The 22,263-nt window shown below is 43.1% G+C and overlaps 1 long non-coding RNA gene across 1 annotated transcript in view; it reads left to right on the top strand.

Moving 5' to 3' along the window:
- Positions 1-14,080, top strand: part of LOC141141360 (uncharacterized) — a 61,863-nt gene extending 47,783 nt beyond the window's left edge. Inside the window, exons 2-3 of the long non-coding RNA XR_012244052.1 lie at positions 10,860-10,938; positions 13,864-14,080. This is a non-coding gene — a long non-coding RNA (uncharacterized lncRNA). The remainder of the gene's footprint in view (positions 1-10,859; positions 10,939-13,863) is intronic.
- Positions 14,081-22,263: the final 8,183 nt, after the last annotated feature.

Here is a 22,263-nt window from a genome sequence, read left to right as displayed (position 1 = left end):
TCTGTACCGTGATCGCTGGCTCTCTGTACCTCGATCGCGGGTGGCCAGCGGACATCGAGTCTGCTGGATCCGTGGGCGCACTCCCCACTTTATCTAATGCGCAGACCAACGTACAGATGTGTTTGCACAGCCGAGCTGCCTTGCCGCAGTATATATGCGGAAGGCAGTCGGCAAGTGGTTAAACGATATTTACCAGCACTTTTTTTATTTTGCTAAATACTGCAAAATTGTTTTTTTTTCTTTTTTTATGAATCTGAATTAATTTACCGCATGCTGTAATTTATGCAAATGAGTCACATGACCACGTTTTCGCAGCCGGTAAACGTTAGTGAATTGACCCCGAATTCATTACAGGGCTATTAAGTAGAGGATGTGTATGGATTGTGTTTGAAGGATAAGGATATCGTTTGGTGTCACTTTAAGTATAGCTAATTCTTTGGAAGACTTGGATGGAAATTCAGCGTTACGCTCATACGCCATTTAATATAAAACTTAAACTGTGGCTGACCCATAGAACGTCTTGAGCAGTTAATACAGCAAATTAATACAGGCTTTCTAAAAATACCCTCCTCTTCATTCCTGTCTCTGGTTTAACTCCTGACGATAACCATACAGAGCCTTAGCGGAGTCCGGACAAACTTGGCAAATGTCAGCCACAGTTCCTTTTAATCTCCAGGGAGGTAGGTCGGTGCCTGCACTGACGGATTCCTCTGTCCGCCTTTCTGTGGATATAAACAAAATCCTGGAGAGAAGCGCAGTGCGTCCAGTACAGCGCGCTTCCTCCACAACCGCATGGCGCTGGAAGCCCACCCCCCACCCCCCCCCCCGGCCGCCATGAAAAGCTTTTCCTTATCTCCAGTACAAAAGTACTTTTGGCGAAAGTTGTTTTCATGCCGTGTTTAATGTTTTTGTGATCCTTGCCTTCTGGAAAGCAGACGCACTACATCAAAGTCACAACGTTTTTTTTGTTGTTTTTTTTCTTTTTTCTTCATCATTATTATTTTTTCTCAAGATAAATATTTTTGTGACCTTGGTGGAAACTCATTTTGCCTTGGTCAGCCTGGAAAAGAAGTAGTTAATCTAGGAATCCTTAAAGTGGAATTACACTGTATCTGAGCACCACAAACCAAAAGAGCTATTTCAGCGCCACTTCAGCCCTGGAAGGATTTACCCCCTTAACCACTAGCTGACCAGCGCACGACGATACACAATGGCACAGCTGAGCAAATGGGCGTACAGGTACGTCCCTTTTAAATCGCGGCTTTGTGCTCCGTGACCGTGCCCCGCGGGTCCTGCGGACTCGATGTCCGCCAGGGGGGGGGGCACACGATCGTGTCACGGAGCTGAAGAATTGGGAGATGCCTATGTAAACAAGACATTTCCCCGTTCTGCCTAGTGACATGACAGAGATCACTGCTTCCTGTCATCGGGGGCAGTGATCGCCCTCATATCAGTGGAAGCCCATCTCCCCCACAGTTAGAATCACTCCCTAGGACACACTTAACCCCTTGATCGCCCCCCTAGTGTTTAACCCCTTCCCTGCCAGTGTCATGTACACAGTAATCAGTGCGTTTTTATAGCACTGATCGATGTATAAATGACAATGGTCCCAAAATGGTGTAAAAAGTGTCCACCATGATGTCACAGTCACGATAAAAATCGCAGATCGCCGCCATTACTAATAAAAAAATCTATCCCCTATTTTGTAGATGCTATAACTTTTGCACAAACCAATCAATATACGCTTATTGCGATTTTTTTTTTTTTTAACAAAAATATGTAGAAAAATACATATCGACCTAAACTGAGAAAAAAAAAATGTTATATATTTTTTGGGGATATTTATTATAGCAAAAAATAAAAAATATTGCTTTTTTTCAAAATTGTCGCTCTTTTTTTGTTTATAGCGCAAAAAATAAAAACCGCAGAGGTGATCAAATACCACCTAAAGAAAGCTCTATTTGTGGGAAAAAAAGGACGTCAATTTTGTTTTTAGTTGCAACATCGCACGACCGCGCAATTGTCAGTTAAAGCGACGCAGTGCCGTATCGCAAAAAGTGCTCTGGTCAGGAAGGAGGTAAATCCTTCCGGGGCTGAAGTGGTTAATGACCGGGCCATTTATTGCGATACGGCACTGCCTTATTTTAACTGACAGTTGCGCGGGCGTGCGACGCTGTACCCAAATAAAATTGATGTCTTTTTTTTCACACAAATAGAGCTTTCTTTTGGTGGTATTTGATCGCCTATGAGTTTTTTATTTTTGGTAAAAAAATCCTGATAAGCGTGTATTGATTGGTTTAGTTATACGTTATTACGTTATAGTGTCTACACAATAGGGGATAGATTTATGGCATTTTTATTATTATTATTTTTTGACAAAGCACTTCTATAGTGTGAAACGCGTCAACCTACCTGCATTTCCCCTGCCTGTACCCATCCAGTGCTTTTAATATTTATGCTTCAATAAAGACTTTACACTTTACTTTCTGTGTGGGTGTGCTGCAGATCTGAAGATTCTCTGTTCCAAGTTAAAGAAGTTGTGTCATCTATTTATTTTTTTATCTTTAGCTATGTATGGGGATTTTATCATCCTAAAGTAGAATAAGCTTAAAGTGTAGAAAAAGTCCTGAAAAAAAACATTTCTGCTTATATTTTTCTACTATTAGGGCAGACATCCTGTGCACAATGACCAATTACGAGGTTGTGCTTGATCACATCAGAACTCAGGGTTAACATTTTAGAAGCATAAAGTTATATTTATGTACCCAGTCCTTTTTCTCTACTGCAGTTCAGAAACTTCCCCTCTCCCAGACTGTGACTGGACAGTGAAAGAAGAAGCAGCGCACTAATGAACTCTTCTCTCTGCTCTCTCCTCCTGTTAGCAGGACAGTCTTATCATATGATCACTGCAGCACAACGGATTGGCTCCTTGGACTGCTTTTCCAGGAAAGCCCCTGACCTTTTCCAAAAAAATGCACCGGTTGAAAACGCACAGATGTGAACGTTACCCATAGGATATCATATTAAATGGAACTGTAGTGCGTTGCAAAACGCATAGGTGTGAACCTAGCCTTAAAGTGGTTGTAAAGGAAGAAGGTTTTTTTTATCTTAATGCATTCTATGCATTAAGATAAAAAAACCTTCTGTGTGCAGCAGCCCCCCTCAGCCCCCCTAACACTTACCTGAGCCCCATCTCAATCCAGTGATGTTGCACAAGAGACACGGCTGCCCGGAACTCTCCCTTCTCATTGGCTGAGAAAGCAGCATGGTGCCATTGGCTCCCGCTGCTGTCAATCAAAGTCAGTGAGCCAATGAGGAGAGAGAGGGGGCGGGCCAGGCCGCAGCTCCATGTCTGAATGGACACATGGAGCTGTTTCTCGGCTCGGTGCCCCCATAGCAAGCTGCTTTCTGTAGGGGCACTCAACAGGAGAGAGGGGTCCGAGAAGAGGTGGATCTGGGCTGCTCTGTACAAAACACACTGCACAGAGAAGGTAAGTATAACATACAAGACTTTAGTATCACTTTAAAGTGTTATTGAACCCACAACAGTAAAATAAGTCTGTATATGCAGTAAAGCATGCTTGTTATACTCACTGTGGAACCTAAGGGGTTTATCCTCCGCACTGTGTAAAAAGGCTGTTTGATCCTGTCTTTTCTGATCCCCCCCTTCTTCCACTGTCCCCAAACCATCTCCTTATAAGACGCAGCCTTTGGAGTCACTCTGCACATGCTCAGTTTGATGTGTATTGTTAGAGAGGTTTTTTTTCTTTTCTTGGGAGCGTGCATGTGATCAGCACAGGGCCAATCAGCACTGTCCACACAGAGCGTCAGGGTCCTGCAGCCCCATAGGACAGTCAGAGGAGAATGAAAACTTCTACAAGCTTTAACCAGACACTGATAGAAGTCACAAGGCTGCCATATACTACTGATGAGAAAAGGTATTTAGCAATTTATGTTTACTAAAATATTTGCATTTCCATGTTCTGTGTACTGTGGGACACTAGATATAGTGAATGCAGGGTCCTGGGTTTAGTAACACTTTAAGCTAGGCAATAGTAAAATCAAGAGTTCAAATTCAAATGGAATGGGTTGTAAACACTCGCCGTTTTTCACCTTAATGCATTCTATACATTAAGGTGAAAAACATTTTTTAATGCAGCAGCGCCCCCGAGCCCCCGTTATACTTACCTGAACCCCAAAATTTGCGCGACGGGAACAAGCACACCAGCTCCGGCCAGTGTCTTGTGTCCTTAAATAGATTGATAGCAGCGCAGCCATTGGCTCACGCTGCTGTCAATCAAATCCAATGACGTGGGTGCCGGGGGGCAGGGCCGAGTCATACACTCGGCGGCTATAGACACTGAATGCTGGACTCGGGAGCGCGCCCGCAAGGTAACCCCCTCAGGAGAGCGCTTCTCCTAGGGGGTTATCTGATGTGGGGGCGAGCTGCGGGAGCCGCCGGGGGGACTCCAGAAGATGAGGTCCGGGGCCACTCTGTGCAAAACAAGCTGCACAGTGGAGGTAAGTATGATATGTTTGGTATTTAAAAAAAAAAAACCCTTACAATCACTTTAAAGCGGAGGTTCAGCTGAAAAAAAAAAATTTTAAAAGTCAGCAGCTACAAACACTGTGGCTGCTGACTTTTAATAAGCACACTTACCTGTCCAGGGTGCCAGCGATGTCGGACGCCCGAGGCCAATCCGTCCCTCGGATCGGGTTCCGACGCCACCATTCGAACTAAGGGAAAGAGGAAGTGGAGCCTTGCGGCTTCACTGCCCGTTTTCTACTGCGCACGCGTGAGTTGCGCAGCGCTTTGTGAATGGCCGGCTGTGTTCTGGGACACACACAGTTCCCAGAACACAGCGCACCCCATTCCCCAGAAGACAACGCGAGGAGGAGAAGAATGAAGATCACCGCGGAGTAAGAGGTGGCAGATTAGGACGATCTGCCTAGCAACGGCCATTTCTGGTAAGTACATTTTTTTTTCTTTTTTTTTTCTGATTTTTTGGAGCATTTCTATGTAATTTTTTTTAAGGGTGGGCCTCCTCTTTAAAGCGGAGTTTCACACAAAAATGGAACTTCCGTTTTTCGGAACCCTCCCCCCCTCCGGTGTCACATTTGGCACCTTTCAGGGGGGAGGGGGGTGCAGATACCTGTCTAAGACAGGTATTTGCACCCACTTCTGGCATAGACTACCATGGGAGTCTACGCCTCTTCCCGTCCCCACCGCGCTGTCTCCTGGGAAACACACAGCTCCCAGGAGAGAGTGGGGACCACTTGGGACGCGCAGCGCATCTCGCGCATGCGCAGTAGGGAACCGGGAAGTGAAGCCTCAACGCTTCACTTCCTGATTCCCTCACCTAGGATGGCGGCGGCAGCTGCCGAGAACCAAGCGGGTTCTAAGCGTCGCCTGCCAACATCGCTGGACCCTGGGACAGGTAAGTGGCCATGTATTAAAAGTCAGCAGCTGCAGTATTTGTAGCTGCTGGCTTTTAATATTTTTTTTTTTTGGCGGTGTGGGTGGACCCCCCGCTTTAATCAGTCTTCCCAGTTCTCATTTTAGGTGACAAAACAATTGTCCCCTATGTTGTGGAGATGAAAAATGAAGCAGGGACTTTGTAGTTAGCAAAAACCAACTGGGCAGGGCTGACACCACTTCTTGTGATGGCAGTACAGAGAAGGCACTGTGTTGTCAGCCTACAACAGGTATTTTTCTGTACTTGCAGGGTCTATAAAGAATAAAACATGGGGAAGTGTGCATGCATTGTAGCCATGCGCTGTATTCTATATGCTTTAGGTATTTTATTATGCCCTGTTCTACATATAGAAAATCCACTAGAGGGCAGGTGATACTTATGTGAACTACTCCCATTGTCCATAGGAATATACAGAACACTCACAGACTGGTAACCTGTGTAGCTCTGCTTTTAGCTTAGTTATTGCTTTTGAGGGCAACTCTTCCCATCAAGGTCCTAGACGGCGGTATAGATTAGATGGGTAACAGAACCCTAGTTCATCCGTAGGGTTGCCACCTCATCCCTTTAACCCCGAACACATATTAATTACACAGGTTCTCTGGCTGATTAAGGTGGTAATTAAACTCACTTGGTTCCTTATCTGCATTAAATTAGCCTCAGAACCTGTGTAATTCATATGTGTTCGGGTTTAAAGGGATGAGGTGGCAACTCTATTCATCCGTCCTAAAATGGAGAGAACCATTCTGAATTCCGTTGCCCTTTCAATACCCCCGTTGTCTGTTGACCATGCCTCGTACTGTGACTATTTTATAAGAATATGATTTGAAATTTCTAGACACCGCTGAAGTATTTAAAAGGAAGTACATTAGTAATTAGAGACGGGATCTTGAGCCACAAGCCTGACTCACTGACATAATCTGGGCTGCAGCCAGGGAAAGAGGTCAAGAACCTCAAAGTGAAACCATTTAACGTCTTTTAAGCTCTGGTGTCAGTGCCGAGTTGTCTTTGTGGTCACAGAAGATGAATGCATTTAAAAGCATAGTACAAAATGTATGATTTACATTGAAGCTAACAAAAAAGATGTTAAAGCTAGGATGCATTTAAAAAAAGAGAGTAGCTCCAATGGGGGGAAACCGGGACATAGTTTAAAAATAAGGAACCACTCGAATATAGTTTGTTGAAGGAGATGTCCACTCAACCACTTGATGGCAGGGTGTTGACGCCTGTAGGATTCTGATCTACGTGCCGGTGGCCGGTTGGCAATTTGGCTAGACTTACGAACAAGTTGAACTTACGAATGATCTCCTGGAACGGAACTCAATCTTACATAGGGGACTTAGGCTGGCCATACGTGGTCGAATTTTGGAAGAATTTTCTTTTGAAAATCAGAAAATTTGTACGTTTTGTGATCCGATGGTGCCACCATTGATTTCGAAATCTAACCAACCAAGCCTTCAATTTCACCTCATGTTGCTACAGAAAAGAATTTTATTTTCTTGCACACGCGCATTTCTTTTTCGATTACATTTCTCGCACAATTCTCCCATCATTAATTAGAAAATCGTTAGATTTTTGAAAAATTTCCAACGTGTCCGATTAATTCATTCCATGGCTGCACAAAAAATTTGCACTAATGGTGCAAAGTACGAATGAATATTCTTAGATAAGATTTTCTCAAAAGAAAATTCTTTCTAAATTCGACCCTTGTATGGACTGCCTTTACTGTACTGGGAAGGCAGGATTTTCCTCCTACTGACCACCAAGGCCTTATTAGAGGAATATGAAGCAATTATTAAATGTTTTAAACCCTCCAAGTACTCCTTTGTTTTATCTTATTTTCAGTCCCCCCCACTTCATAATTACATTTTTTCCATTTACATATTTTCCATTTTTAATCTTTATTTTTTTTACATTCAATTGGTAACAGTGATTGTATAGGGAGGGTTTTTTTTTTTTTGCACCTTTATTAACCGCTTCAGCCCCGGAAGATTTTACCCCCTTCCTGACCAGAGCGTTTTTTGCGATTCGGCACTGCGTCGCTTTAACTGACAATTGCGCGGTCGTGCGACGTGGCTCCCAAACAAAATTGACGTCCTTTTTTCCCCACAAATAGAGCTTTCTTTTGGTGGTATTTGATCGCCTCTGCGATTTTTATTTTTTGCGCTATAAACAATAAAAGAGGGACAATTTTGAAAAAAATGCATTATTTTTTACATTTTGCTATAATAAATATCCCCCAAAAATATATAAAAAAACATTTTTTTCTTCAGTTTAGGCCGATCGTATTCTTTTACATATTTTTGGTAAAAAAAAAAATCGCAATAAGCGTTGATTGATTGGTTTGCGCAAAAGTTATAGCGTTTAATAAATAGGGGATAGTTTTATAGCATTTTTATTAAAAATTTTTTTTTACTAGTAATGGCGGCGATCAGCGATTTTTATTGTGACTGCGACGTTATGGCGGACACATCGGACATTTTTGACACATTTTTGGGACCCTTGTCATTTATACAGCGATCAGTGCGATTAAAAATGCATTGATTACTGTGTAAATGACACTAGCAGTGAAGGGGTTAACCACTAGGGGGCGGGGAGGGGTTAAGTGTGTCCTAGGGGAGTGATTTCTAACTGTCAGGGGGATGGGCTGTGTGTGTGACGTCACTGATCTCTGCTCCCAATGACAGGGAGCAGAGATCAGTGACACCGTCACTAGGCAGAACGTGCAGATGCTGTTTACATCAGCATCTCCCCGTTCGTCCTCTCCGCGAGGCGATCGCGCGTATCCCCGAGGCGATCGAGTCCGCGGGACCCGCGACCCGACTCACGGAGCTCCTGGCCGGTGCGCGCGCCGGCGGCGGCGCGCACGCAATGGCACGGCGGGGAATTCAAATGGACGTACAGGTACGCCCATTTGCCCAGCCGTGCCATTCTGCCGAGGAACCGGTTAAAGTGATATTAAACCCAAAACAAGAAATGTAATATATTGCAGCTTACCAATCATTAGATGTGGTGGCTGTATTTGTTTTCTTTTTTTTTTCCCTCTGTTTTCATCTGCTGATCTGGCCAGTAGCACCTCATGTATTAACCACTTCAGCTCCGTAAGGTTTTACCCCTTTAATGACCAGGCCATTTTTTGCGATACGGCACTGCGTTGTTTTAACTGACAATTGCGCGGACGTGCAATGCTGTACCCAAACAAAATTGACGTCCTTTTTTTCCAAACAAATTGAGCTTTCTTTTGGTGGTATTTGATCACCTCTGCGGTTTTTATTTTTTTGCGCTATAAACTAAAAAAGGGAGATGATTTTGAAAAAAAAGAAAAACAATATTTTTTACTTTTTACTATAATAAATATAAAAAAAGTAAAAAAAAAAAACAAATTTCTTCATCAGTTTAGGCCAATATGTATTCTTCTACATATTTTTGGTAAAAAAACCCCGCAATAAGCTTATATTGATTGGTTTGCGCAAAAGTTATAGCGATAGATTTATAGATTTATAGCGATAGATAAGTTATAGGGATAGATTTATGGCTTTTTTATTACTATTTTTTTTTTTACTAGTAATGACGGCGATCAGCAATTTTTTGTGGGACTGCGACATTGCGGCAGACAGATCGGGTACTTTTGACACTTTTTTGGGACCAGTGACATTTATACAGCAATCAGTGCTATAAAAATGCACTGACTACTGTAAAAATGTCACTGGCAGGGAAGGGGTTAACACTAGGGGGCGATCAAGGGGTTAACTGTGTTCCCTGGGAGGTGTTTCTAACTGTGGGGGAAGGGGAATGACACTGTTCCTAATCACTAGGAACAGACGATCTCTCTCTACTCCCCTGACGGAATGGGGATCTGTTTGTTTACATTGACAGATCCCCATTCTGCCTCTCTAGAAGCGATCGTGGGTGACCGGCAGACATTGTGGATAAAGGTTTTCCATAGATAAATAAAAGCTTATCATTGTAAGGACTCCTGACAGTGGTAAATGGTTTGTCTCAACCCCCCCAACTGCTACAACTGCAGGTGGAAATGAAGGAAAGATATCCTAAAAAAGAAAACCAATGCAGCCATCACCTCTAAAAATTAGTAAGTTGCAATATAATTAAAGTTTGCTTGTGGGCTTATTACCACTTTAACAATATTAGAATGCATTATTTTGCATACATATATTTAAAGAGGAACTGCAGTCTGCTCACATAATTTGTAATAAAAACATCTTTGCCATTCTGAAGCTTCCCTCCAACTACTTTGCATAATATATTATTTTCTATATACTGTAATTCTGTACTTGCCAAATATGCTACAGAAATCTCCCTCCACTGAGTCTGGCTGTAACCATTTTATCTGTGGGCAGCTGAAGCTGCTGCCTGTTCACTTCCTGGATTCACACAGACACACAGAGGCACACCTTCAGCTCTGCAGCTCTCATTGGCCCTCTTATGACTCATCAACCCTCCCTTCATGGCAAACTCTTACCAGAGTGAGAGAGAGAGCTGTGCATGATGTCATAAGCCTAGGCCAATGACCAGACAAGAAACAGGAAGTGGGCTGTATAAGGTATTTACTGGCAGAATAAAAAATGTTTTACTATCCAAAGTTAAAACAACAAGGGCAGAAGATTTAATAGAAGGAAAGATGAAAAAATGACTGAAGTTCCGCATTTAAGGACCTCTATATGTCTGTTTCTTAGATGTATAAATAGCTTGCCCCTCCTCATTTCTATGATTAAGGGAAATGTCCCAGATGGAACTTTGTCTTCCTTTTACAGAACAATAAAGCTTTATTCTACGGTGTGCCACCGGCTTTTCTAGTTTGGATCTACTTGTAGTTTGGTGCGCGAAAAAGAGCCTCTGCTTGGCTCTGACGTCCAGTTATCGAAGATGCTTGGGAGTAACGGCTAACCCTCATTGCCTCCAAATATTGAACTTGCATAAAGGACATATCTTCAGCACTATGGACAGCAGGGATCCATAGGGAATCATTGCACAATCATTGTAAAGTGCAGAGATTTACCACTTCAGCCTACAGATAAGAAAAATGAAGGTGTCCAGCCAATATGTGCCAAGTGTGACATTTGCAGAGTTATACTGTAGATGGGAATAGCACACGTAAGTCTTGTTCTCTATTAATAAATAGGTGTTGCCAAGGGTCAGCAATTGTTACTTGGCCTGGCAAATGTGCTGCTGCTGACCAGCAAATTAGATTTATGAGTATGGGAAATTTCGCTTTGGCAAATGTCCTGAGATATATACCAAATTGTATATAAATATATTGGTTGAAACTACCAAACCCCTAATAATGCTTCTGGATTCTAGAGAAAAAGCAGAGCATCTGAAGAATAAACATTTTAGCACATGGAGAACAATTGTTTCCTGTTACAGGTATAACCTTGTTCTGTCGGGAGTGGTTCTGGGTTATCAAACTTTGAAGAAAGTACTCACTGAACAGACTATCAACCAGGTATATATTTATAGAAAGTACATTTTATTGATACCCAGTGCTAAAATCCATCCCCTTGCTTCACCCCTCTCTTCCCCTCCTCCTCTGCCAATATTTGTACCATATCCATATACAAAAAATCCCTCATCCGATAAATAAAATCTTTTTATATAATAATTGATTATTTATTAGTTATTATTGTTATTACCATTTAATTTTACCATAATCACCATCATTTTACCCAGTCTATGATATGAGTTACTCTACATTCATTTTATATTTTATCATAATCACCGGTAAGATATTAATTATTCTACCTTCTGTAATAATATGAATAAATCATAAGGACTCATAATTCCCATCAATTGATTTGTTCCTGCTATATTCAATATAGTCTCCCATTGCTTCTGGTTTCAGGTTCTATATGATTATGTAGGAATGTCTGTATAATAGCATACACCCTATAGTGTTTATTTATGGTCAAGCCCTTTCAAGTTTGTATGTCCTGTTTATCAAAGAAAATCAACTTCATTTTATGACTGAATGACCAGGTGTCCAGTTTACTGTTTTTTGGTATCTGTACTTCAAAGTCTATCTCTTCCTGTCACTAAGACCACACCCCCCCCTCCCTTTTCTTTTCATCTGTATACTATATAAGCTGGATGATCTCCCATTAAAGACAGAGACCCTATGAATACACATCTTGCTTGCTTCCTGTATTTTTGGGGTGTCTCCCAGTACCGGGGGTCCAAGTGGCTTGCCGAATTAATCTAGGATGGCCGTCCAGAACCAGAATTCCTTTCACCTTCATTTTACATTGTATCATAATTACCATAATTATACCCTGTATATTATATGAATTTTTCCACCTTTTTTATATTTATATGCTCCTATAAAATCATAAAATTGTCTCCCCTCCCGCCCCTCCCCCACTTACTTATTATCAATTGCCACTTTCCCCACTTTCCATCTACATACAGTCTTTACAGTATATATAGTGCATACATACCTCTGTTATATGTCATTATGCGTTTTATTTATTCATTTATATGATTTTTTTTGTAGATTTATGATTCATTTAATGTCTAATTTTTATTATTTTTTAACATTTGTATAAATTATTCCAGGAGCACATGCAGTGATCCACCCGCCGGGTTGCCAACCTCCCGCAGCATTTTTTACTGACAAATCATGAAAAAATTACTGGCGGTGCACATTTTTTTACTGGCAACCTGAGAAATTACAGAACTCCTATTGAAAACTAACACAGTGAATATATGAACAGTATAAACATGATATGGAAACACTGACAATACCTATAATGCCCGTACACATGATCGGATTTTCCGACGGAAAATGTTCGATGGGAGCTTGTTGTCGGAAATTCTGACCGTGTGTAGGCTCCATCCAACATTTTCCATCAGAATTTCCGTCACACAAAATTTGAGATCTGGATCTCAAATTTTCCGACAACAAAATCCGTTGTCGTAAATTCCGATCCTGTGTACACAATTCCGACGCACAAAGTTCCACGCATGCTCGGAATCAAGCAGAAGAGCCGCACTGGCTATTGAACTTCATTTTACTCGGCTCGTCCTACGTGTTGTACGTCACCGCGTTCTTGACGTTCAGAATTTCCGACAAGATTTGTGTGACCGTGTGTATGCAAGGCAACTTTGAGCCAACATCCGTTGGAAAAAATCCATGGATTTTGTTGTCGGAATGTCCGATCGTGTGTACGGGGCATAACCATGTAATTTGCTTGATTTACACTTAAAAAGTCAACACAGCATGAAATGATCAGCACCTCATATTTACTGGCAATTGTAAAAAAATCACTGATTTTTACAAACTGTCAGTAAATTTGCTGGCGGTTGGCAACCCTGTCCACCCACCAGCTGCACGGACTAATCCTCCATTTGGCGTTCCGGACCTCCGCCTACAATGAGCTTGTTTTTAATTAAATGTATTAGTCCTACTACACTTAGTGGCGCTTCTCCTCTTTGTTCTTAGCTCTCTTGGATTCCAGAGCCAGCTACAGCTCCTGGATTAGCCTGCCCTAGTATTTGAACTTCTTGGACATTGTAGTTAATTTATTCATTCATTTGTATTTGCTTGTAATAGTTGTCCCCCATTGAGAGAATCTGCCTTTGCACCTACAACAGTGATGGTGAACTTTAGCACCCCAGATGTTTTGGAACTACATTTTACATGCCGCTCAACTATACTGCAGAGTGCATGAGCATCATGGGAAATGTAGTTCCAAAACATCTGGGGTGCCAAGGTTCACCATCACTGGCCTACAACATACTCCCTTTTGCTGCTTCTACTGTATAAGGGAACTTGAGGTTGGACATATGGGCAGAGAGGAGTCTCCTGGAGCTGTAAAGGAACCATCAAGCAAATAAAATTATCATTATCCCAGCCAGGTCCAATAAAAAAAAAAAGAAGATGATTGAGAATGGCTCTATGTTTCAGTATGTGAGATTCTCATACACATAAACACAGGGCAATACAAAATAATATGTAGCCAATGATACAGACATAACAGTAAATGTGTCACTGTGTTCTCTGGGTTTTCAACACAACACAATTACAAGGCCAGATTCCAACATCTTTTCATGGCAAATTTCACAAATCCTTTTCTCATTTTATTTAAATAAACATCTTCATCACTGCTGAACCGAAGTTTGTGCTGCTCATTTTCTGTCTGTTACGATAAAGTGCCATCAATAGACACAGAAAACTTTGTTCTTTGACTCTAGCTAAATTTGCAGAGTTTTAATTCTAAAAGAGATACAGTAAGCAAAGGGAAAATCTAATACAAGGGTTGTATCAAAAGTAATACAAAATTGGGCACAACTTTTTTATTAACTGAGGTCGTTCAAATGTCCCATGTTGGTAGGGTAACTCTTCCTCTATTGTAACTCTTCTTGTTCACTGTAGGTAAATAATGGATTCCAAGCTGAAGCAACGTGCCCTCATTAAGTTCTTCAAAGGAAGGCTACAGAATGTTTATGAAGATACTGTAATACCACTCACAAGAGTCACCAATGACAAGACATTGCAAGACAATTAGGAGCTCCTTTTTGTGCTGAAAATATTTAAAATAAAGTGAATAAGAAAAATAAAGAAGGAAATAAATGTCTGTAATCATGGCCCTAGTTTCAACTGTATTGTCACTATACATTAACCTTAAACCTAACCCTTCCACCCCGCCTAGCATAACCCTAGTCCTAATGCTACCATCACCCTACTCTAACGCTTGTCCAAACCCTACCGCTATCCTAATCCTAGCCTTAACCCTACCACCACCATACCCTAACCCTTGTCCTCAACTTACCTTCACTATACCATAGATCTAAATCTACCCTCCCCATTACCTAACCTTAAGCCTGTTACACACTACTAGCATTTTTTTCATTCAAGCCAGCGACTGAACTAAAAAAAAATAAAAATGGACAGCTCAGGAGGAGCTGCTGTACTAACACTCCAATGTTAGTACAGTGATCTCCCCTGCCGTGCTATTGTGTTCTGACAGGGGGATGCCCCCCCCCCTGCCAGAAGACTCCGGTCAGAGCTCTCAGCCATTGGCTGAAAGCACTGATCGGATGCTGATCAGTAGACCTTTCCTCGGACATGCCCCTTCAACAGAAGCAGGCTGTTTGTCTGTCTTCTGTCAGATTGGCTGCAGTACACAGGGACCAAATGTCGGCCAGTTTCTATTGATCCGGCCAATGCCACCTGACATTTGGCACATATATACTAGGCTTTAGAATTAACTCCACCACCACCCTACCTTGAAGTGGTTGTAAACCCTTACAGACCACTTTGACCTACAGGTAAGCCTAGATTAAGGCTTACCTGTAGGTCCAAGAAATATCTCCTAAACCTACACGGTTTAGGAGATATTTGCAAAGAGACAGGCACGCAGGCACACTGAGCATGCTGCTGCTAACGGCGATATGCCGTTAGTGGCGGCTCCCGTGAGCATGCGTGGGAGTGACGTCATCGCGGCTCCAGCCAATCACAGCGCCGGAGCCACGATACCCAGGAAGAAGATGGACGCTCCGTAGCAGAGGGGACATCGGTGACAATGCAGGCTCCGGTGTCAGGTAAGTGACACATAATGGGCTACTATGCGATGCATAGTAGCCCATTATGCTTTACCTTTGCAGGGAAACAAAGAGGAAGTAAACCCATCAGGGTTTACTTCCTCTTTAAATCTGCTCATTACCACATCACTAGACCACTTCCACAATCCTAACCCTACTTCTACCATACCCTAACTCTAGTGTTAACCACACCACTAGACCACTTCAACAATTCTAACCCTATTTCCACCATGCCCTAACCCTACAAACACCCTACCCTAGCTAGTTATTCCTAGCCTAACTGCTACCCTACCCTGCTTTAACCATAGTCCTAACCCTATTTCAACCCTACCCTAACAATAGTCTTAACCCTACCTTCACCTTCCTAATCCTACTGCCATTCAACCCTATGCCTAGTTTCAGCTCTATTGCCAACCTTTTTTCACTCTTACATTGCTCCCCCATACTATAGGACAATACTCTACAATATAGTTCTCTCCTTCCCTTGGGTATTTGTCAGAGAGATTCAAAGGAATGATGGGTCGTGATTAGATTTTCACCTCTCACTGCTTGCTCATGCTTATATGAGCTTTCCAGCCAGATCTCTTTAGTTTGTGCTATTGCTGAGTATATTGGTGGCAGAATTCCTCTGTAAGATTGCACTGCCCACCCTTAGAGGCTGATGTACTGAAGAAGTGATCCTACTCCAGTGGCTCAGGAAGGAGTAAGGATAACTGTGAAAAGACTTATGCCCCGTACACACGGTCGGACATTGATCGGACATTCCGACAACAAAATCCATGGATTTTTTCCAACGGATGTTGGCTCAAACTTGTCTTGCATACACACGGTCACACAAAGTTGTCGGAAAATCCGATCGTCCTGAACGTGGTGACATAAAACACATACATCGGGACTATAAACGGGGCACTATCCAAAAGCTTTTGTCTCTTAATTTATTCTGAGCATGTGTAGCACTTTGTGCGTCGGATTTGTGTACACACGATCGGAATTTCCGAAACGGATTTTGTTGTCGGAAAATTTTATAGCAAGCTCTCAAACTTTGTGTGTCTGAAATTCCTATGGAAAATGCGTGATGGAGCCCACACACGGTTGGAATTTCCGACAACTAGGTCCTATCACACATTTTCCATTGGAAAATCCTATCGTGTGTACAGGGCATAATAGTCACATCTTGCAGCTACCAAGAAATCTATCTCCACTTCCTGTCCCCATGATAGCCTACCAGACAGGAAGTGAGGGAAAATCTTGACAATGAGAGGAGTCAGTAATAAAAACCTGAAAGAAATTCTAATCCTTCTTTACTTTATTTAAAATAAAGGAAAAAATGTACTTGGCCTGGGCTTTGACCTCTAAAAACCAAGCCTAAAACAAATCTAAACTAAAGACTAAAACATGTTAATCCCTAGATAGCATACTGAAAGCACATAGTACCGAAATCCCAGCGCCAAAAAATTCCTGACTAAACCTGTTATAAGCCGTTATAAGCCTAATGGGATTGTCATGAAAGCGTTAAAGTAGGACAGCTACTGGGAATATATTGTCTGTGAGATTTATATTATATCTACAACTTGTCTGGGATTGTCTGCAAACTGAGACATGTAACTGACCACTGAAATTATCCAGATAATGCAAATTAGGCTCTTGTTTCTGGACCTGATTGCTGCAGATTGACTGTGTATTTGTATTTTTCATATTTTCTGTCATAAGTGGGGATCTGCTTCGTATTCTGGCATTGACTCTTGTCTGTCACTGAGCTGAGTATTCCCACTGACCTCCTTCTCTACGCTACATTGCCCAACCCAACTACAATAAGCTGTCCTCTTATGCATGTAGATGCCATAAAGGGGACCTTTCAATAAAAATGCCTTAACTATTATCATTACCCCCCTCTCCCCCCCATCGAAAAGCGTAACTAAATCCTAGAAAAAAAAATACACATTAGGAGAGTAAAAGCAGTAAATACTTACTGCACAAATTGGATTTTGATGTATTCACCTAGGAGAGGGTGACTCTACTGACCCCGAGGTACTGGTACTGCTAAGTATCTCAAAGTTATTTTGTAGGATGTCATCTTTGCCAAGGCTGGGGTCTGCTGTAGGTATCTATTTCTTTTTTCTCTATTATAGGTGGTACGGCAGGGCGAGCCTGTGCCACTGTTAAATATGGCCGTCTAGGCCAGATTTCGTAGGAAGCATGCACACTAATGATGCAGGTGTGTGCTGCATTCATCTTGGAGCCAGAGTTAGATCTCAGAGCCCCACCTTCCTGAGGGGGTCAGTGTGTGAAGGGAGCAGTGAGAGGTGCTTGTCTGCACCATGCTGTCCAGGTCAGGACAGACCAAGGCCCCAGCCTAAAGGATATAGAGTCCATGAGGGACATAGCAGCTAGGGAGCTGCAAGGAAAGACACAGAGCTGAGGTACAGCGTCTGTGCGCGAACACTGGGACGTGTTTGATAGTCAGGAGGAGCAAAAGGTACTTATCAGAGCAGTAAAGCTGCCAAGAGAGCCAGGAGGCTGAGGGTTATGTTTTGTTAGTATTGATGGTGAGAACCCCCTGCGTGGGAAGACATACCTGTATGAACTTTTGACTTTCTTTTAAAAAAAAGTGGGCAGGAAAGCCCTGAAAACTATTACTGGCATGGAGTAAACTCACTGTTTTGGCACTACCACCGAGCTACAAAACCCCAACTTGTCACGGGGTTTATTTTTTTAGGGCCTTAGTGTTTTTAGATTGGAATTGAAGGGCTGCTAAGTAGGGTTGAAAAAAAAGCTGACAAATGCAGAAACCACATCTATAGATTGGTAAGCAGCAATATATTACATTTTTGTTAATGGGGTTAGATACATTTGACGTCTGTAACCTTCAGGCCACTTCCTTTATTAGTAAAGAGACCTTGTCGCCAGACCATTCATTTCCAAAACAATCTTCTTATAAGATATTATGTGCATTTAACATATTTGAGGCATATTATTCACCTGTAAAAGCCTACACGATGTAGACATCCAAAACACCATAGACGGCTGCTGGGTGCCACCAATTTGAATGTGATATCAGTAGCCCCATAAGACTCAGAGCTGTCAGTCAAGAGCAGCTATATAATATTTCTCTTCACCCCTCACACAGCTTCCACATAAAAGGTATACTAGGGAGGTGATAGGAGGGATGAAGATGCTGGGCTAGCACAGACACTAATGAGTCTCAGTAGAGGAGAGGGCTGTGCTAGGGAATTGATTCTTCCTGAAGCAGTCACATTTTCTAGCAAGTTCAAAGGTACACGTGAATAAAACATAATTGTGAAATAAAGGAAAAACGCTGCAGGGTCTTATTGGTTAAAGGTATGCTGCCAAACCTATCCTTCATACAGTGAGATACAAGCAGGGGCGGACTGACCATTGAGCCACTCGGGCACTGCCCGGGGGGCCCTGAGCCACTAGGGGGCCCCAACAGGGTTGCCAGCCTCAGTAAAACCAGGGACAGTATGTAAAAATCTGTGTTTTTTTTACATCTGTCTCTGAAATGTCCCTTACCGACATCCTTTTGGTCTAAAAATCCCAAGATTATAGCTGCCCCACCTCTCCAGTACCTTCTCAGCCAATAGAAACATGTCTGTGTATACTGTGTGTACATGTATGTGTATACTGTGTGATTGTATACTGTGTGGCCCCATAATCTCTGATTGCCTGGGGGCCCCATAATCTCCTATTGCCCGGGGGCCCCATGAGTTGTCAGTCCGTCCCTGGAAGTCAGTTGTTCTTGCTATAGCACTGACAGTAGGTATCGTGCTGCTGCTCTTTTGCCTTTGCCTACTTTGTCATTCATTCTGCAGTGCTTTGAGTGAAGAGCAGTAATACTCAATCCCCTGCCTGTTCCTTGGATCTTCACTCTGTTGCAGAGGTGCGGCCTTCAGCAGCATCTTCACATATGACACGTTTGTTATGTTGGTTGCCTGCATCTCTGCTGGCTGTAGGAGTCAAGCTTTGGTTCCTCCTTAAAATGTGTCGGATGTGAAGATCCTGTTGGAGGTAGAGCTCCATAATGGAGCAAAGGTCTTCTCTTACCTCTGGCAAAAAAAGAATCAGCTATGCTAACTCCATATGAGAAAGTGCATATGAAAGTTAAAGGTCAGAGAGGGGCATATTCGTTTAAATTTTCTTTATTGTTGTCCGCACATCTTAACATATACATTTCAATATGGATTCATTGATGACAGACATTTTCTCATTTCAACAGTAACAATAAACTGCATATATAAAAAAACATAAATATTAGGTGGGAATGAAAATAAAACAAAAGAGAGGAAGAAAAGAGGGAGGGTAAATAAACTTGTGTTGTGCTGAGACTTCTATTGAGACATTGAGAATGTGTGCTTTTAGTGGTACATGTACAAGTTGTTTTAAGGCCTTGAATCCACAGGTGCGGGGACCAGCTGCAGCCCCCACCAACTGCGGACCCCATAGCCTGAGCCATATTGGTCTCCCAGGCCAAGGAAAAATAAGCCGCGGCGCCCCAGGACCGCCACCGCCCCGGGCCCACACCAGAGGAGGGGGGCTCGAGGCCTCCATCTATCCCCCTCCGGCGCGCCCCCGGAGCCACAGGCGCACTCCCGCCCCACGACCCTCCCGGCCAGGAAAGCATCTTCAGTTCACATCCACCTGGTAATAATATATTATTTGCTAACATTCTGTTCAATCAGCAAACGACTCTATTGATAACAGAACTTAGTAAATTAGAGAGAAGCAGAGAGAAAGAGGGAGAAAGAGGAGAGGGGGGAGAGGATAAAAGGCAAGTGGGGTAGAGAGGGGTAAACAGGATCACACCTTGGTTCCATGTATTTCTCCGAACATCCACTCCGGACTATCCGCCGCCAAGCAGCCCCCCGCGCCCTGGTGGGGACACGTATGTTTGAATGAGGTCCATGTTTCGATCCTTGGAAAAACTGTGGTGGCAACTATTTAGGTTGGTCACGCTGACCCAATGTGGGGTCTGTTAATTTTAATAAGGATACGTCTAGACTAGAGGGCACGTGTGAGGTGTCGTGGAAGTGTTCTTGCCATATTGACCATATGGCTGTGTGTTTTTCTGTAACGCCTTTGCCTTTTGCCACCCATTCCTCTACTTCCCTTATCTCATTAACCCTGCGTATCCACTCCTCTTTACTCGGTATCTGCTCCTTCTTCCAAAAGATGGGCAGTAGACGTTTAGCAGCGTTTAGCAAGTGAGGTAGCTTTTTTTTGTAGCGACTAACAGGCATGGGAGGGATATGCAGGAGGAAATGTTCCGGGGAGAGAGGGATCTCTATCCCGAGTATATCTTTAATCTGGTCCTTAATAGTCTGCCAGTATATCTTTATTCGTGGGCATTCCAACCACAGGTGCAAAAGGGTGCCTCGGCCTCCGCATCCACGCCAGCATAGGTCTGAACTAGCCGGGTATATCCGTGCCATGTCAGATGGGACTCTGTACCAACGTGTTAATAATTTGTAGTTTGTCACCTGCATTTTGGAGTCCACTGAGCTGGAGTGTGAGAGTTGGTACAAGTGTGTTAGCTGAGACTCAGAGAACTCTTTCTCAAGGTCTCTCTCCCAGGCACGTACATAAGTAGGTTTAGAGACCGAGGCCGAGGACCCCAGCAGTTGATAAATTTCGGAAATCATGTAGGGGACCGGTTCTTCCGCTATAAACATTCCCTCGAAAGGCGTGAGTGTTGATATATCTCTTATAGAGCTACCGTGTACTTCAAAGAAGTGGTGTAGTTGTCTATACTTCCAGAAATTAAGGTGTGGTCTGCCAGGTCTGTTTCCCAGGGACTCAAAGGGCAGAATTTTCCCATTTCTTAGTAATTTGTCACAGCTGGCATTTTTGTCATCTACCTAGGCTCCAAAAAAGCCTGCGTGTTCCCCTGGCGGGAACCAGAGGAATCCACCCAGAGGCGTCAGCGGGACACAGGGGGGGCCAAGTTCAGCCTCCGGTTGACTCTGTCCCAAGTGTTAAGTGTGGATATCGTTAATGGGGACGTAGATTCAGATAGACCCCTGTGTTCACGCGAAAGCCACGGGGCATAGGACAGGTTTCTGCCTGCCATATATTTTTCCATGGTCACCCACAATTTGGATTGTCCATGGAAATGCCAATTCAGAATCCTCTGCAGGGCAATGGCCTGGCAGTATCGCTGCAAGTCCGGGACTCCTAGCCCTCCACAGTGTTTCGAGCGCCTCAACACCTTCATAGCTATCCACGTTTTTTTTTAGTTCCATATGAAGGTGGTGATCAAATTAGATATTTGTTTGAAAAAAGTTTTGGGTAGGGGTATGGGGAGCATCTGCATATAGAACAGGATTCTGGGGAGAACGTTCATTTTTATTATGTTCGTCCTGCCTATCCACATGAAGGCTGTTTTCGTCCAACGTGCTAAGTCTTGTCTAATTTCGGTCAAGAGTCTGGGGTAGTTAGTTGTATATAAAGTGTCAAAGCAGTCTGTCAGTTGTATGCCTAGGTAGCGTAGGGTAGAGTTAGTCCATGTAAAGGGAAATGCAGTCTTTAATCTATTTGTCATAGGGGTAGATATGTTTACGGGTAGAATTTCTGATTTATTGTAATTAATTTTAAAGTTAGAAGGTGTTCTGAAGTATTGGAGTTCTCGCATCAGGACCGGCAACAAGATATGGGGATTAGTTAAGTGAAACAATACATCATCTGCGTAGGCTGAGAGTTTGTGCTCCACAGCTCCTACAGTCAGGCCTTTGATATCGGTATTTGCTCTCACTCTTCGTAACAGTGGCTCCAAGGCCAGGGCGAAAAGGAGGGGAGAGAGTGGGCACCCCTTACTCGTGCCGTTCCCGATCGGGAATCTGGAGGAGAGGATTCCATTAACCTTAACCTGTGCACTAGGTTCTGAGTAAAGGGCTAGTATCTACGTTAGCATATTCGGGCCTAGCCCCAATGAGGTTAATACCTCCCTGAGGTAGGACCAGTCAATGCGGTCGAATGCCTTCTCGGCGTTGGTGGAGAGTCTTAGGTGGGGGGGGTGTCTCTTTATTTTTGGCCCAATGTATTAGTTGAATCGCACGTATTGAGTTGTCTCGAGCTTCGCGTCCACCAAATAAAACCGGTCTGGTCTAGATGTATTGTAAGGGGGATAAGGCATTTCAGTCGGTTTGCTAGGATTTTTGCCAGGATTTTTACATCCGTATTCAATAAAGAAATGGGGCGGTAGCTCTGTGGGACAGTC

Source organism: Aquarana catesbeiana, linkage group LG04, assembly GCF_042186555.1.
Source record: "Aquarana catesbeiana isolate 2022-GZ linkage group LG04, ASM4218655v1, whole genome shotgun sequence".
NCBI lineage: Eukaryota > Metazoa > Chordata > Amphibia > Anura > Ranidae > Aquarana > Aquarana catesbeiana.
The sequence above is the reverse complement of the archived record's forward strand: the minus strand, read 5'-3'. Positions and strand labels throughout refer to the sequence as shown.